General features: G+C 44.9%; 1 protein-coding gene and 1 long non-coding RNA gene across 20 annotated transcripts in view; one reads left to right on the plus strand and one right to left on the minus strand.

Annotated features, from left to right (window-relative positions):
* The window catches only part of LOC147339722 (uncharacterized), a 496,256-nt gene that overhangs the window by 100,308 nt on the left and 381,913 nt on the right, over positions 1 to 14,035 (plus strand). The window contains exon 3 of one of the 19 annotated variants that reach the window (XR_015159007.1): positions 8,835 to 9,212. The exons of the other annotated variants lie outside the window; for them this stretch is intronic. The gene's annotated coding sequence lies outside the window, so the exon portion shown is untranslated. Of the gene's footprint in view, positions 1 to 8,834; positions 9,213 to 14,035 lie in introns of those variants that run through there. 19 annotated transcript variants of the gene reach the window in all.
* LOC147339723 (uncharacterized) lies at positions 8,416 to 10,176 on the minus strand. The gene is made up of 2 exons (XR_015159011.1): positions 9,854 to 10,176; positions 8,416 to 9,675 (listed from the first exon to the last, which is right to left on the minus strand). It is a non-coding gene; the product is annotated as an uncharacterized LOC147339723 (long non-coding RNA).

A 14,035-nucleotide genomic window follows, 5' to 3' on the forward strand; every position in this document is an offset into this window, starting at 1 on the left:
AAGCTAGCTTGGAGGTGGAGACTGACAGAGGAGCTACCCCAGATGGAAGCGCATAGTCCAATTGCCATGAGTATACAGGATTTGCAGAGAAGCCACTGGTCAAATTTAACAGTGGCAGGAGCTCAGTTGATTGAACAGGCGAGTCCACGGGATGCTGCGAAGGGTCTGGTGTCCTCTGCTCTAGCTTTCGGCTTCCCAGGTGGCTCAGTGGTGAAACATCTGCCTGTCCGTGCAGGAGATGCGAGAGACGTGGGTTCAGTTCAGCACTGAGGATAAGTGATCTCTTCCCTTTGCTGCTATGAAGATTAAAGATCCCACGTGCTAGAGCTAAGACCCAGCGCAGCCAAGCAAACAAATAAATATTTAAAAATAAAAAAGAGGTAGAAAGTGGCCCAGTGTATCTGATTGTGAAACCATGAATTATAAGGATGTTACAGACGCAGAGTGGGTGGGCACTGATGATATATCTGCTTCAAGGGAGCAGGAGAATTGAAAAGGACCAGGTGAAGCAGGTCCGCCAGACCACATTGATGGAGGAGTTCAGAGAAAGGAGCCAGATGGAAATGAAGCAACATGCAGTGAAGACTGAAGGGAATTTTCAGGGAAGATTGCTCTGGGTAGACCAGAATGGGTAAAGCCCCAAAGCAACAAGACTAAAGCACCTTAGTCAGATAGGGACATTTTTGTGCAACAAGTGGACCAGCTTTCAGTTCAGTTCAGTCACTCAGTGGTGTCCGACTCTTTGTGACCCCGTGGACTGCAGCAGGGCAGGCCTCCCTGTCCATCTCCAACTCCTGGAGCTTGCTCAGACTCATGCCCATTGAATCGGTGATGCCATCCAACCATCTCATCCTCTGTCATTCCCTTCTCCACCTGCCTTCAATCTTTCCCAGCATCAGGGTCTTTTCAAATGAGTCAGCTCTTTGCATCATGTGGCCAAACTATTGGAGTTTCAGCTTCAACATCAGTCCTTTCAATGAACACCCAGGTGATCTCCTTTAGGATGGACTGGTTAGATCTCCTTGCAGTCCAAGGGACTCTCAAGAGTCTTCTCCAACACCACAGTTCAAAAGCATCAATTGTTTGGTGCTCAACTTTCTTTATAGTCCAACTCTCATGTCCATACATGACTACTGGAAAAACCATAGCTTTGACTAGATGCACCTTTGCTGGCAGAGTAATGTCTCTACTTTTTAATGTGCTGTCTAGGTTGGTCATAACTTTTCTTCCAAGGAGCAAGCATCTTTTAATTTTATGGCTGCAGTTACCATCTGCAGTGATTTTGGAGCCCCCCAAAATAAAACCAGCCACTGTCTCCCCATCTATTTGCCATGAAGTGATGGGACCAGATGCCATGATCTTCGTTTTCTGAATGTTGAGCTTTAAGCCAGCTCTTTCACTCTCCTCTTTCACTTTCATCAAGAGGCTCTTTAGTTCTTCTTCACTTTCTGCCATAACGGTGGTGTCATCTGCATGTATATTCTGACCTATATTGTGTGTGTCTAAATATGTATAAATGCAATCAGATATGTGTAGTTTGTATATGTACCTCAGGTATTTATAGCCATATATGTATATATGTAGTTGTGAGAGACTCAATTCCTAGGCAGATTGATAAGAAGTCTAGGATCCCCGAGGAGGAGATAGGGGTCTGACGTTCTTAAGGCGATAGGGGTCTGGGATTTTCAAGGAGGAGGAAAGGACAAACATCTTTTTTTTTTTTTCTGCATTCCTTAGTCTTAGTCACATAAAACTTTTTTTGTTTGTTTGTTTTTTTTTTCTTTAAGCCTAAACTGATGACTATACAACAAACAGCTCAGTTTAAACTCTATACTAAGGATTATAGAACAACAATGTATCCTGCTTGAGGACGGTTTCTCCTTCCTGAAAACCTTCTGACTAATCCTGATATCTTAAAATGTATATTATGGGAGTGGGTCTGGCAGGATCTTTCTATTGATAAGTTCTAATCACGTTATCCTAAAATGTAAATTGTGGGAGAGGGTCTGGTAAAATTTTCGCAAACGTGAGACGTTCTTTAGATTTATTGTAATAACTAATTAAAAAAGTATGTAACTCCCTCACTAACACTAGTGAGGGGGGCACTCTCTGTCCCCCTTCTGATGTCTGTGTCAGAACGTTTCTCTGTCCCTTTTCTTACTTTAGTAAAACCCTGCTACGCAAAAGCTCTTGAGTGATCAAGCCTGGTCCCTGGTCCCAAAGCTAAACCTTCCACAAATCTGACGTTGTTTACTATCGTAAGCTATCAGTTGTACATACACACACACACACACACACACACACACACACACACACAGGATCCAAAATGTGCATTCCAGGAACACAGAAGAGAAAAAGGATCGTCCATTTCAGTTCTGTTACAGGAAATAGGAGGTCATGTTAATGGAGAATTTTACCATGTGAATTTTTTAACCACAAGCCAAATATTTTCTGCCAGTATCTCTCTACCAACGGTTAACTAAAAAAAGATGCTCAATATAAGAGTTGTGAGTTAAGTTTTATTTGGGGCAGTATGAGGACTGTAGCCTGGGAGACAGCACCTCAATAGTTCTGAGAGCCTGCTTCAGAGAGGCAGTGGGGGGAGGTCCACATATAAGATTTTGGTGAAGGGGGAGTTCAGATAATTAAGCACTCATTTTACTAAAGGTTTTCTGCCAGTCAGAGGAGCTGATGTCACCAGGAAGGATTTCCCTGGTGGCTCAGATGGTTAAGCATCTGTCTACAATGCAGGAGACCCCGGTTCGATCCCTGGGTCGGGAAGATCCCCTGGAGAAGGAAATGGCAATCCACTCCAGTACTATTGCCTGGAAAATCCCATGCACAGAGAAGCCTGGTAGGCTACAGTCCATGGGGTCGCAAAGAGTCAGACATGACTGAGCAACTTTTCTTTCACTTTCTAGAGGTGAGAAGATCCTGAAATCACCTCCTGAACATATCTAACTATCTAGAGACCTGTCCCACCAGATTCCCTGGAACACTCAGTTCCTCACTCTGCCCTGAGCTTCCCTCAGGGGGCGCTGAAGCTCAACAGCTACAAAGCACAGGGTTCAGTCTCCGCAGAAAAAGTGAAGGAAAGTCAAGTCGCTCAGCTGTGTCAGACTCTTTGCAGCCCCATGGACTGTAGCCCACCAGGCTCCTCGGTCCATGGGATCCTCCAGCCAAGAATACTGGAGTGGTTTGCCATTTCCTCCTCCAGGGGATCCTCCCGACCCAGGGATCAAACTCGGGTCTCCCGAAGGCAGATTCTTTACCATCTGAGACACCAGGGAAGCCCTGGAAAATGCTCTTGGCAAGCGCCAATTTGTAGTTGAGACAACAGTCATCCAAAACAATAAAATAATTGTAAACAAAGTTCTGCTTATATGGAAAATATGGTGAAGATCGTCTAACTCAGTAAGGCTGTATTTCTGTTCTTGTGTGCTGGGTACATTCTAAGAACTTGCTTTGTATTCACAGCATCCTTTGCCTGGATTTTTTTTTTCTTGTTGAGTTAGGTCTGGGAAGACAATGGCTAGTAGAATGGGCGGGTGGAGGGGGGTTGATGAATTGTGTACTTAATAAAACAACAGGTGATTGAAATATATTTGAATTCACCAGAAGGAATCAATGAGATCTGGAAAAGTGTTAGTATTCACCCCTGGACCAGAAAGTCATGCGATTCGAATCTTCCTCCTCCCAGCTTTGGCTGCAGTGACAGAGCAAGGTAGATGGGGTGTGTGAAGATTTTAAGATAAGAAGACACTCTGGGATCATGCTAAGTTGGCTGATCAAGTCAACTGTTGCCATATAAAACAGCAGAAATCAAGGCCATAGGATAGTTCAGCTAGCTGTCTGTGTGGGGCCATTCGGGTGAAAGGCTGAGGGACCGATTGTGGTCAGACAAGAGCAGTGAATCTTTGTCAACCAGGAGTGTGAGTCTGTGAAGCCAGGGGGTGATAGGATCAGGCAGATTGTTGACATCCATCAAGTGAGGCTGGGTGACACCAAAAAACCCCCAAAAAATCCATAGTGAAAACCATGGAATGTGTCTGTAGTATTTCATTATGATACATGCTCTAAGATGAAAGTGATCTAAGATGTTAAGAAGACACATTTGTTTTTTAAGTACAGGAGATAATGCTCTAGGGAGAGTATAATGCATGACCAAGGTCATGTTGACAGTTCATGAAAAAACAAGCACTAGAAATACTTTGTTTCTCCCAGATTCCAGTGAATATTCTATATACCACATTACCTCTTGTTTTTCTTTTTAAAAGTAATTGAATAATTGTTAAAGAAAGCTGTGACAAGCCTGCTGCTGCTAAGTCACTTCAGTCGTGTCCAACTCTGTACGACCCCATAGATGGCAGCCCACCAGGCTTCCCCATCCCAGGGATTCTCCAGGCAATAACACTGGAGTGGGTTGCCATTTCCTTCTCCAATGCATGAAAGTGAGAAGTGAAAGTGAAGTTGCTCAGTTGTGTCCGACTTTTCACAACCCCATGGACTGCAGCCTACCAGGCTCCTCCGTCCATGGGATTTTCCAGGCAAGAGTACTTGAGTTGGGTGGCAAGCCTAGACAGCATATTAGAAAGCAGAGACATCCCTTTGCTGACAGAGGTCCATCTAGTCAAAGCTAGGCTTTTGCCAGTAGTCATGTACACATGTGAGAGCTGGACCATAAAGAAGGCTGAGCGCCAAAGAATTGATGCGTTCACATTATGGTGCTTGAGAGTCCCTTGGACTGCAAGGAGATCCAACCAGTCCATCCTGAAGGAAATCAGTCCTGAATATTCACTGGAAGGCCTGATGCTGAAGCTGAAGCTCCAATCCTTTGGCCACCTGATGCAAAGAGCCAACTCATTGGAAAAGACCCTGATGCTAGGAGAGATTGAAGGTGGGAGGAGAAGAGGACGACAGAGGATGAGATGGTTGGATGGCATCACTGACTCGATGGACATGAGTCTGAGCAAACTCCGGGAGATGGTGATGGACAGGGAGGCCTGACATGCTGCAGTCCGTGGGGTGGCCAAGATTCGGGACATGACTGAGTGACTGAAAACAACAGCTAAACTTTAAAGCAACCAAAGGAATACCATCTAGTGTTTGTTTAATTTTCCCCATTGATTTTCAACATTGAAGTATATGTAAAGTATACGTGGAAAAAAAAAAGTATTATTTTGAGCATACAACCACTCAGTGTGGGCTTACTTATGCACGTCACCGTGACAGACGGTGTGGTCCATCCAGTTCTACATCATGTAATGGTCCCTTTAAACGCCTGGCCCTGCTCCTCAGGGTAATGAATTGAGATCCGTTGAAAGTGTAGATCTTATGTGCTTGCCACTTGCCCTCTTCACATTATTGTTTAAAGCAATAAAAGCTTTACTAATGCACAGGCTTTTTCCTCCTCTCATTCCACACAGTATATTCGTCTGATCTGGCTACTCTGGGGCTTCATGACATGACTTCGTTGCACTTTCTCAAAGTGTTTTGGCTCCTAGCATTCCTTCCCACCCGTGTTCAGGTGAAAATATGATCTGTTAGTGAGTTTCATCAGTCAGCAATCTCTTATTGTACACCTAGGCCAGTTTTTTCATTTCAGCCTTAGGCCCTTTAAGTCACCGGTCCCCAAGCTTCTTGGCCCCAGGGGCCAGTTTCATGTTGGGTGTAAGCTAAGTCAAGCTGCCCAGAAAGGCTCAAAACCCGTAACCCCCGTGCTTGTATGAAAGAGAGGTATGGAACTGAACCTTATATATATATGTATTTTTTGAGACATCATTGAGTTGTACACTTTAAGTTTTTTGGCTTAACCTCGTTTGTGGTCCAACTCTCACATGCATACGTAACTCCTGGAAAAACCATAGCCTTGACTATACAGACCTTTGTCGGCAAAGTGATGTCTCTGCTTTTTAATATGCTGTCTAGGTTGGTCATAGCTTTCTTTCCAAGGAGCAAGCGTCTCTTAATTTCATGGCTGAAGTCACCCTCTGCAGTGATGTTGGAGCCCAAGAAAATAAAAGTCTGTAACCGTTTCCACTTTCCCCCTTTCTATTTGCCATGAAGTTACAGGACTGGATGCCATGCTCTTGGCTTTTTTGATGTTGAATTTCAAGTCAGCATCTGCAATCTACTGAACAGGGGACAATAGAACTCTTTATTGATTGGCCAGTCAGAGTGCTGGACACGCCTACATTATCTCTTAAATGTATTTATTTGAGAGAAGCTCAATACACACACACAGGGAATGAACAGATTGCCAGTTTGTCCTGTGCTTTTCGTGATTGTTGAAACATCTTTGGTTTTAGATGATGAATTTATAGTTACATGTGGAGCCAAAATACGTTAATTTTTTACAATGTAGCATTGAAAGGATAAGCGTAAAAAATGGCAAATAAAAGTTCTAAACAAGAGCGTAACATTAAGGGGGAACATTTATAATTGTGTAAAGAAGAGAAAGTATTGGGTGAACAAGGAGTAAATCACTTCATCTGTGCAAATGATACTCCATGGCAAGCATTTTAAGTGTAGGAGAAACAGACAAAAGTTAATTTAGAAACTCATCATATGAGCGACTTAGCAGCAGCATATGAGCCAAGCTGCCATTTCAACCGAGTCAGCCTCAGTTACTGTCCCCCTGGATGACATATTTATATGTCCTGGCTCACTGTGGGGTGATTCATGTGGCTAGGTCATCCTTACCCTCTCTTGCCAGTGTCCTGCCTCAGATTAAAATATAAACACTCCCTCGCGCCTGCCCCCTGCTTCTGAAGCATCATTAACTTCGTCTGAGGGCACATTTGGTTATGAGCCAGTAAAATCCTTACGCGCAGTATTTAAACAAGATGGCAGTGATATATGACGTTCAGTTCTCTCCCTTTTATCTCGCTGTCAAGTTGGACAAGCTCAGCTCTTAATAAGAGTCGAGGGCTTGGCCAGATCACAGCTCGGTCTCCTGTAAATTAAAAGGGTGTGTCTCTTCCCTGCATCCTTCCCCTTAAGTGGGAACCTTGAGTTCGTTCTTTAAGTTTGTGAATCTGTTTCTGAATTTGTTTGTACATCAGTGCATTTCTATCATTGCTTTTTAGATTCTGCTTATAAGGGTTGCCATACTATAGTTAGAGAGTTTGGGATGGACGTGTACACACCATTGTATTTAACATGGAGAAGCAGCAAGGACCTGCTGGACAGCACAGGGAACTCTGCTCAATCCTCTGTAATAACCTTATGGTCACCAGGGAGAAGGATGGGGAAGGGATAGTCAGGGAGTCTGGGATGGACATGGACACACTGCTGTATTTAACACGGAGAACCAGCAAGGACCTGCTGGACAGCACAGGGAACTCTGCTCAGTGTCATGTGGCAGCCTGGGTGGGAGGGGAGTTTGGGAGAGAATAGATAAATGTCCATGTATGGCTGAGTGCCTTTGATGTCTGTCTGAAATCATCACAAGACTGTTAATCAGCTATACCTCAATACAAAATAAAAAGTTTAACATGGGGGAAAATAGAGGAATATTTCGGGAGGCAATAAAGGAAGCAAAAAAAAAAAAAGAAAAAAGGTGTGTCTCTGCTATAAGCACTTGCATCTCAGCAGCTAACCTCGCTTTCAAACCTCCCTCTTCTCCAGTCCGCCCCTTAAGCTCTGTGAGTCTTCCAGTGGCCACCTGGCTGGTCAGTGTCTCCACAGAGCTCTGCTTCCTCTTTTTCCAGTTTGAATTGTTTACTTTGCCATTGGCCCATCTCAAAACCTCAGAACTCTCCTCTCCCATTTCTTAGGGTCTCGTATGATCTGCTCCTAGTTGGTTCACCATGTCCCCGCTCAGACTTAGAACCTCTCTCCAGAAGAGCCTCACTGACTTTCTGACAGCCGTCTCTGCCTGCAGTCTCTCCTGAAACCATTCGTGAATAGGCCAGAAGATTTACCTTTGTAGTTCTGCTTAGTCGCTTCAGTCGTGTCTGACTCTTTGTGACCCCATGAACTGTAGCCCAACAGTCTCCTCTGTCCATGGGATTTCCCAGGCAAGAATACTGAAGTGGGTTGCCGTTCCCTTCTCCAGGGGATCTTCCCCACCCAGGGATCCAACCCGTGTCTCCTGCATTGGAGGTGGATTCTTTACTGCTGAGCTGTAAGGGAAGCCGTGTGTGTGTGTATGTGTGTGTGTGTTTGTAGACTGCATCTTAAAAAGAGTATTATCAAATTAACTGAATATTTTAAGACTTACTGAAAGGGAGATAAAAACAAACTTACAGAATGACAAAAAATTACTCTCCAAAGTCATGCTAACTCAAACTCCCACTGATGTGGTCCTTCTGTGATAAATCTTTTTGTTAGAGTTAAGAAGGGTTGATTATTCATCGGTAGATACAGACATTTCACAGGAATGCACCGCATTAATGTAAATGAAACCACCAAGGAGATTTTTTTTTTAATTTCAAGTTCACTGCATCCAGCCATAACAGTCCATGGAAAATTCTTACTTAGAATAGCTCTCTTCAGTCTGACACTCCATTTATGGGTAGAGGATTTCAGACGAGATTCAAACGTGGACAGAAATGTGAAATCATGTATATGTGTTTGCCATGTTTTATACAATGTGCATTATCAAACAGAAATAGCAATGTTTTATGTGTCTTTGCTGTGGTCAGAATTAAACCTGTTACCTCCGGGGCTGTTTGTACACTATTGCAACATGTCAAGAGTTTCTCAGGCATAGCTTTTCGCCCAGTCAGAAACCATGGCTCACACCTTTCCCCTCACCCACGTCTTCCTTTTGCGATTCTCTCCTGGTTGCCTTTTCTCCTCCTGCTGCATTTTCTTTCTTTTCTTCTCAGACATGTCTTCCTTCTCCACCCTGAAGATTCATCTCCGAGACAGTTCTCAGTCCCCTCAATGGGCTGGAAAACCCCAGCTTCATGTTCTGGCCTCTGCACTGTGGAGTGTCAAATCCGATGTCCAAACCTTCACAGCTACCTCTTTCAGCTGTGTGTGACTCTTTGTGACCCCCTGGACTGAGCCCACCAGGCTCCTCTGGTCCATGGGATTCTCCAGGTCAGAATACTGGAATGGGTTGCCTTGCCCTTCTTCAGGGGATCTTCCCGACTCAGGATCGAACCCAGGTCTCCCACATTGCAGGCGATTCTTTACCGTCTGAGCCACCAGGGAAGCCAGCACAGAGAGGATGTAATAATAAAGGAAATAAAGAAATAAAATGTAATATGCTTGATTCATCCTCAAACCATCCCCCTGACACCTGCTGCCTGTCTGCGGAAAAATTATCTTTCATGAAACCCATCCGAGGTGCCAAAAAGGTTGGGGACCACTGCTGTAGAAGGTGGGCTTCCCAGGTGGTGCTAGTGGTAAGGAACCCACCTGGCAGTGCAGGAGACGTAAGAGGTGCAGGTTCGATCCCTGGGTCGGGAAGATCCCCTGGAGGAGGAGGGCATGGCAACCCGGTCCAGTATTCTTGCCTGGAGAATCCCCATGGACAGAGGAGCCGGGAGGGCTACAGTCCATAGCGTTGCAAAAGAGTCAGACACGACGAAAGGGACTTAGCACATGGTAGAGGGCAGAATAAGAAGCCTGCCCCTCAAAGATGTCTCCATTGTAATTCCCGGAGTCTCTGAACTTGTGGCTTTCCATGGCAACGTTGCAGATGGAATTAAGGCTCCCCACCTACTGAGACAAAGTAGATTATTCAGACGGATCCAGTGTCACCCCAGGGGTCCTGACAGGTGGAGGAGGCAGGCAGGGATATAGTGTGAGAAGCACTGGAAAGCAAAGCCCAGGCTGGCTTTGAAGGTGGCGGAAGGGGCTGGGAGTCAAGGACTGTGGGCTCCTCCGGGATTCTTACCTGAGCTTCCGGAAGGTACTGGATTCCTGCAGACATCTTCTCGTTGGCCTCGTGAAACCCATCTTGGACTTTTAGCCTTCAGAACTGTAAGATAATAAATTTGACTTGTGCGAAGCCACTGCGTTTGTGATGACCTCCTGCCGCAGCGCTGGAGATGAGTGCGTAGGTGAGATTTCTCATGAACACAAGTTTACTTGAATACGTTGCAGACTTCCAGCTGGATTCTCCGGGTGCCTGAATCAGAGGCACCCCAATGCCTTGTGTGCCTAATTAGGAAATGCAGTTCTCCTTCTTCTGTCCTCTGAATCCAGTCGTTTATTCCAGATCTGAATCTGGCTTAGTTCCTCTCGGCACTGCTTTACTTCAAGCCTTTGTCATTTCTCACGTGCACGAAGCTATTTTTGTGGTAACTGGTGTCACTGAATATGCTTTCTTCTAAAGTCGCTCAGTTGTGTCCAACTCTTTGCAACCCCGTGGAATTCTCCAGGCCAGAATACTGGAGTGGGTAGCCTTTCCCTTCTCCAGGGGATCTTCGTGACCCAGGGATCGAACCCAGGTCTCCCTCATTGTGGACGGATTCTTTACCAGCTGAGCCAGCAGGGAAGCCCAAGAATACTGGAGTGGGGTAGCCTATCCCTTCTCCAGGGGATCTTCCTGACCCAGGAATCAAACTGGGGTCTCCTGCATTGCAGGCAGATTCTTTACCAACTGAGCTATCAGGGAAGCCCAATATATACTTTGGACCTCCCTTTGAAAGAAAAACGAAAGTGAAGTCGCTCAGTCTTGTCCGACTCTTTGTGACTCCATAGACTGTAGCCTACCAGGCTCTTCCATCCAGGGGATTTTCCAGGCAAGAGTACTGGAGTGGGTGGCCATTTCCTTCTCCAGAGGATCTTCCTGACCCAGGGATCGAACCCGGGTCTCCCACATTGTAGGCAGACGCTTTACCGTCTGAGCCACCAGGGAAGCCTATGGACCACCCTTTGGACCTCCCTAAACCCATCTTCTACTTGTGAGTAGTCGTTGGTGGCTTAGTTGCTCAGTTGTGTCTGACTCTGTGATCTTGTAGACTGTATAGCCCACTAGGCTCCTCTGTCCATGGGATTCTCCAGGCAAGAATACTGGAGTGGGTTGCCATTTCCTTCTCCAGAGGATCTTCCCCACTCAGGAACTGAACCTGCATCTTCTGTAATTGAGGCAGATTCTTTACCACTGAGTCAACCTTTATTTTTTCATTATTTTATTTTTAGTACTTAGAATACATTTTATTATTAATTTCAGTATTATTTTGCATTAGCATAAATGAAAGTTAGTAATATTCTAAAAATCTTTTAGATTGACTACATCAAAAATCTGTTTTTCTATTTGATCGTGGAAAATGTTGTGAGGCAGTTCAGTCTTTTAGTGTTTTTTTGTTCTGCGATTATTTCCAGATTAGTGCTTTTTGTCACAATAAACCACTGTGTTTCAACTACTGGAATACTTTTATCCCAGAATTGAGAGTTATGGACTTTAAAATAGTATCCATGTATTTAGGGGTTCCCAGGTGGCTCGGTGGTAAAGAATCTGCCTGCCAATGCAAGAAGCGTAACTTCAATCCCTGGGTGGGGAAGATCCCCTGGAGGAGGAAATGGCAACCCACTCCAGTGTTCTTGCCTGGGAAATCTCATGGACAGAGGAGCCTGGCGTGCTACAGTCCATGGGGTCACAAAAGAATCGGACACGAGTGAGTGACTGAGCATGCATGCACTCATCCATGTGTTTATATACAAAAAAAATCCATAAAATTGTTTGCCAGAACTATAAATGTTTTTATGACCCAAATTTATAAATCTTGGAAGAACTAAATGCTTCAAATAAAATAAACACAAGTCAAATATTGGCCCATTAAAATATTTTTTAAATAAAATATTTATTCCTGCAAAGGATAAGTGAACCATCATTTACTATTGGTTATATACTGCTTTTATCCTTATAGCTGTCACAATAGCTAGGTGGGATCATTATATATTATACACATAAAATATATATACTTGCAGCCATAATTCACAGAAGTGTATGTTCATATAGATTTTATAGATACTAAATTATACATCTATACACATAAAATCTAATTTGGAAACATTATGCTCAGGCCAAAACAGCTTTGCTTACTTTAGTTTTCAATATTCCTGTCACTTGTATGGATTTTATTTAAAACCTACTGGAAGGACTGAAGCTGAAGCTGAATCTCCAATACGTTGGCTACCTGATGCGAAGAGCTGACTCATTTGAAAAACCCTGATGCTGGGAAAGGTTGAAGGCAGGAGGAGAAGGGGACGACAGAGGATGAGATGGTTGGATGTCATCACTGACTTGATGGATATGAGTTTGGGTAAACTCCTGGAGGGGGTGATGGACAGGGAGGCCTGAGTGCTGCAGTCCATGGGTCACAAAGAGTCAGACACGACTGAGGGACTGAACAGGGTTGACTGAAAGCATTTAATTTGCAGATGAATATTTATGTAACAGAGCCCAATTAATACTAATGCAAAACAGCCATCTTTCTTTTAGAACAGGCTCTAAACCTTTGACTTCAGACTTAGAAGCAGCAAACGAACGAAAGGGCAGGAGGGGAGAGGAGAGAAAACCTTTTTTTTTTTTTTTTTTTTGAATTGGAGGCTAATTACAATATACTACCGTTCAACTTCTATATGTACAGGAAGGAAGGGATCATGAAAAACACTTCAGATGTGGCCTGTTTATTAGCGTGAAAACCTTTTTTCTGCTTCTCCGGGAACAAAAACATCCGCTTTGCAAAGATAACAGCTTCACAGTCTTGCGACCCCGGGGGTCGGGGGCGGGGGCGGGTAGAAATGCCCGTCCCTTCCTCTCCAGTTTTATGAACCGTTTGTTAACAGCTGTTCTTAGGACCCTCACCTCATTCTCACGTTTGACATTTTCTAATGCAAAGATGATGGTCATTGTTTTATTTGTTTTTTAATTTATTTATTTCTTATTGGAGGATCATTGCATTACAATACTGTGTTGGTTTCTGCCATACATCGACATGAATCAGCCACAGGTATATGTATATCTCCTCTGTCTTGAAGCTCCTTTCCTCCTCCCAGCCCATCTCCCTGTAGGTTGTCACAGAGTTCCCTGTGCCATCCATCAAATTTCCACTGGCTATCTTACCCTGGTGGCTCAGATGATAAAGCATCCACTGCAGTGTGGGAGACCTGGGTTCAGTTGCTGGGTCGGGAAGATCCCCTGGAGAAGGGAGCGGCTACCTAATCCAGTATTCTTGCCTGGACAATCCCATGGACAGAGGAGCCTGGCGGGCAACAGTCCATGGGGTTGCAAAGAGTCGGACATGAGTGAGCAGCTGAGCACACATCTGTTTTACATACGGTAACGTGTGTGTTTCAATGCTACCGTCTCCCTCTGTTCCAACCTCTCCTTCCCCCTCTGTGTTCACAGTGGCCTGTTTTGGAAGAAATCCTTCTCTTGGCTTTCAAGCAGCCAATCAACGCACGCGTAGACCTCATTTTAATCGTTACTGTAGAGAAAGGGAGTCCTAGACTTGATCGTTCAGGCCGCGTGTCTCTCGTACACACACACTCAGTGTCTTTTCAGGGGGAAAGTGAAAGTTGCTCAGTCGTGTCCGACTCTTTGCGACCCCATGGACTGTCCATGGAATTCTCTAGGCCAGAATGCTGGAGTGGGTAGCCTTTCCCTTCTCCAGGAGATCTTCCCAACCCAGGGATCGACCCGGGGTCTCCTGCACTGCAGGTAGATTCTTTACCAACTGAGGTATCAGGGAAGGTGGAGATTCTCTTAAATCAACTTTTGAGCAAATGGAAGGGACAGCTAGTGAAAGCACCCTAGTAATTTCCAGAGCAAATAAAGTTCACGGACACACTGGGCCAGGCTTGTAATCGGATGGTTCTGATGGCTCCTGTGTCTTTAGGCCATGCAACCTTGTCAAGCCTCAGTTCCCTTCATGCACAGGGATCTCTTGCTGTCTGCCAGTGGGTGTGTCCTCCACGGTATGAACTGTTGATGTGGAAAGTGTTGGAAAAGCAAACCTCTACCGGGGTGACTTCACCCAGATCGGAGGTCCCCAGCCTATAGGATCTTCAGCTAGACCGGGGGTCCCCAGGTTACAGGATCTAATGCCTGATGACCTGAAGTGGACCT

The sequence above is a fragment of the Bos grunniens genome, chromosome X, assembly GCF_055505025.1.
Source record: "Bos grunniens cultivar Pamir isolate PY7600 chromosome X, Bosgru_T2T1.0, whole genome shotgun sequence".
In the NCBI taxonomy this organism is placed as follows: domain Eukaryota; kingdom Metazoa; phylum Chordata; class Mammalia; order Artiodactyla; family Bovidae; genus Bos; species Bos grunniens.